Raw genomic sequence first — 3,182 nt, 5'->3', positions numbered from 1 at the left:
ACACTACAGCGTGCCTCATAACCTGAGTCGCTTTGGGACGTTAAACCCCAATGAACCTTCTTCCTTTCCAAACCTTCTTCACTTTGTTTTGCGTTGTCAAGAATCCGAGGTAGCCCTTGAAAAATTCTATAAACGGCATTTGGCACTGGGCAGCCGGTTTCTTTCTTTTCTTCCTTCCTTCCTATCTTTCTTTCCTTCTCCTGTTTACTGTCCCTTTCTAGTACATACTCTTAGATAGTTGATAGCCTCAAAAAGCAGCGTTCGAACCATCTGCTCTGCCCTGCGTGGTACAAGATAAAGAACAAGCGTAAGTGTGACGTCTCGACCCAATATGACGTGACATGGTACAGCACGTCAGCGTTTTTCGCCGCCGCGACCAATACGGAAACACCGCTCATTGTGTGGACAGACCCAAGAAAGAACATCGGGAGAGGGGTGGGGGGGTCCATTGAGCACGCGTCACTCGGGCAGTTCCCCTCATTATCTTTCCGATCTAGCTGGTGCCGCTCGCTGCGGGGCGCCTTCCGGAGGTGAAAGCCACTCGCAGCCGTTAGCACGTGCGCCGCCGGAGAGGGAAATGTACCGCAATGTTCTGCCGGCTGGAGGGCGAGGGAAACGAGCGGAGAGCGGGCGTTTAAAACAAAACTGTACAAAAGCGGCGAGGCGGCGCTACGCTCGGCCTTCTCTCGAGTGGATCGGTTCCTTCCTCCCGCGTATACTCGTCATCACCGCGACGCGTCCTCCTCTCCCAGCGCGCGGCGTGTCAGCAAATAAAGGCTCACTTTTCGTCGGGCTGCAGCCTGTCGCCTTCCGAAACCGCGCTGGGACGAGAGGCAAAAGCCGCACCTCCGAGTCGTCTCCCCGTGGTTTAATATACGGCCCGAGTGTACACGCCAGCCGGAGGGGTAGCGAAGCGAAATTAGTGGCGTCCTCGACAGCACCTCCAGAGCGGATCGGGCGCACAACAAGGCCATGGCTTCTTCAACCGCCACCGTTGATGACATTGCGAGCCAGGCGTTGTTCAGGCGGGACCCGCGCACCGCCGACTGGCCACTGGCCGGGAACAAGCACTTTCTCATCACCTTGTTCGTCGCCTACGTGTACCTCGTCAAGATCGGAGGGCCCCGGTTCATGAAAGGCCGCAAGCCCTACGACGGCATCAAGCCCCTCATCATCGTCTACAACGCCTCCATGGTGCTCCTGAACTGCTACTTCGTGGTGGCCTTCCTCTCCAAGTCGTACCTGGGCGGCGGCTACAACCTCTTCTGCCAGGGCATCAACTTCGAGGCCCGCGACGAGGTAACCATGAGCATGCTCAACCTTTGCTGGTGGTACCTCATGGTGAGGATCGCCGATTTCCTGGACACCTTCTTCTTCGTACTCCGCAAGAAGGACTCCCACATTTCGTTCCTGCATGTGGTACACCACATCTTGGTCGTCTTCAACGGCTGGTTCGGCCTCGCCTACGGCCCAGACGGACAAGTCGCCCTCGGAGTGATCCTCAACAGCTTCGTGCACGTAGTCATGTACTCCTACTACTTTCTCTCCTTGCTGGGACCCTCCGTGCAGAAGCACCTCTGGTGGAAGCGCTACCTGACGCAGTTCCAGTTGGTCCAGTTCGTCATCATATTCCTGCACACGCTCCTTCCCATGTTCATCAGCTGCGGTTACCCCAGGCCGCACACGTACATCATGCTTAGCGAAGCAGTCTTCTTCTTCAGCATGTTCGTGCGGTTCTACCTGAAGGCGTACAGTGACAAGAAGGGCATCAGCGTCAAGGCCGAAGCGAAGCAGGACGTCAAGAACAAGGTTCACTGAGGACCCTGACCTTAGTGTTGCACTTTGGTGGGTTACTTGACTCGTGTTTGAAAGTAGAACAGAGCATGGAAAGGCACGGGAAAAGACAGTCGTATTTCTCATTTCTTCTTCTAGTTGTGCGTTTAAAATTGCTCTGTTCTGTTTTCAAACTTCCATCTCTTCATCCTGTGATATAGGCAAAGACTACCGCATTGTTATTGTTATCTTGTGCTCTGTTCAACGCACCTATGCTCTGTGTAAGTACAGCTGCTGCTTGTTCTTCCTCTGTCATTGCCACAAGAACGGACTGTTAATGATAACGTACAGGAGAGTACGTGGCGACGATTGTGAGCTCCTAGTGTGTCGAAAGAGAGTATCAATAGAATTAGGTACCAGTGAGTAGCCTACCGACAGACACGTTCATTCAAATACATCGATCATCCGCATAGCCTTCCTTTGTGCTCTCTTTGTTGATGATCAGTTATTAGTCTGTTTTCCTACAACCTGCTGTAAGGGTAATGAGCTCCTCTCGTATTTGTTGCCCCGCCATGCCATAACAGTGAACTGACGTTCATCTATTGACCCGTGGGGGGGGGGGGGGGGGATAATTTAAATAATTGAAGAAGGAATTCATGAATACGTGCAAATGCTAGCCGCCATACACTGCAGCACAATGCGACATCACTCTGCGGAAATGTTGAGGAAAAGGGTATCCACGTTGGTTTGTTTGTCTTTCTTGTGTATGTTTATATGTGTTCACGACTTCCTGCATGAGCTGCAGATCATGAAAAGAGCTGCGGAAGTATATCCAATGAGTGGAACTCCGCTAACATCATCATTAATGAAAATCGTTACTTCTAAACGACAATGATCGCTTCGAAATGGCTACTTACGCATAAGATCGTTGTTCCCGTTGTTACTCAAGCACACATCAGCAACACAGCTCACACCTTGGGTCAGTACGAGCTTCAGAGCACCCACGCGAAATATACTATAAAATTTTCTCGCCTACTGCCGACAGACACTTTCACTCAAAATACACCGATCATCCGCATAGCCTTCCTTTGTGCTCTCATTGTTGAGTTTCGTTATTTTATTGTATGTTGGTCCGTGTGTTCACTTGTTGCGTTATAGTTTGTAAATAAAATATTTGTATTGTCGCTATGCACTCAGTCTCTTGGTTTTCGCTCTGAGCCTCTGCCTGACACAACTTCCAGTGGCCACTCAGCTGTATGAAGTTGTAGGAAGCAGGCAGCACTTACTACCAGTCCAGAGATACAGGCACTGATCAAGAAAAGGTAAAGTATATTGTTATTGAGGTACTATAATTGCTACTTTTGTTTTCTACATAGAAGTCGCACTTTTATTAAGAGCCGAAGTACGAG

General features: G+C 50.6%; 1 pseudogene; it reads left to right on the top strand.

Annotated features, from left to right (window-relative positions):
* Positions 1–789: 789 nt before the first annotated feature.
* LOC149370687 (very long chain fatty acid elongase AAEL008004 pseudogene) lies at positions 790–2,965 on the top strand (annotated as a pseudogene).
* Positions 2,966–3,182: the final 217 nt, after the last annotated feature.

The sequence above is a fragment of the Amblyomma mixtum genome, chromosome 1 (genome assembly GCF_055824585.1).
Source record: "Amblyomma mixtum isolate Tamu chromosome 1, ASM5582458v1, whole genome shotgun sequence".
In the NCBI taxonomy this organism is placed as follows: Eukaryota; Metazoa; Arthropoda; class Arachnida; order Ixodida; family Ixodidae; genus Amblyomma; species Amblyomma mixtum.
The sequence above is the reverse complement of the archived record's forward strand: the minus strand, read 5'-3'. Positions and strand labels throughout refer to the sequence as shown.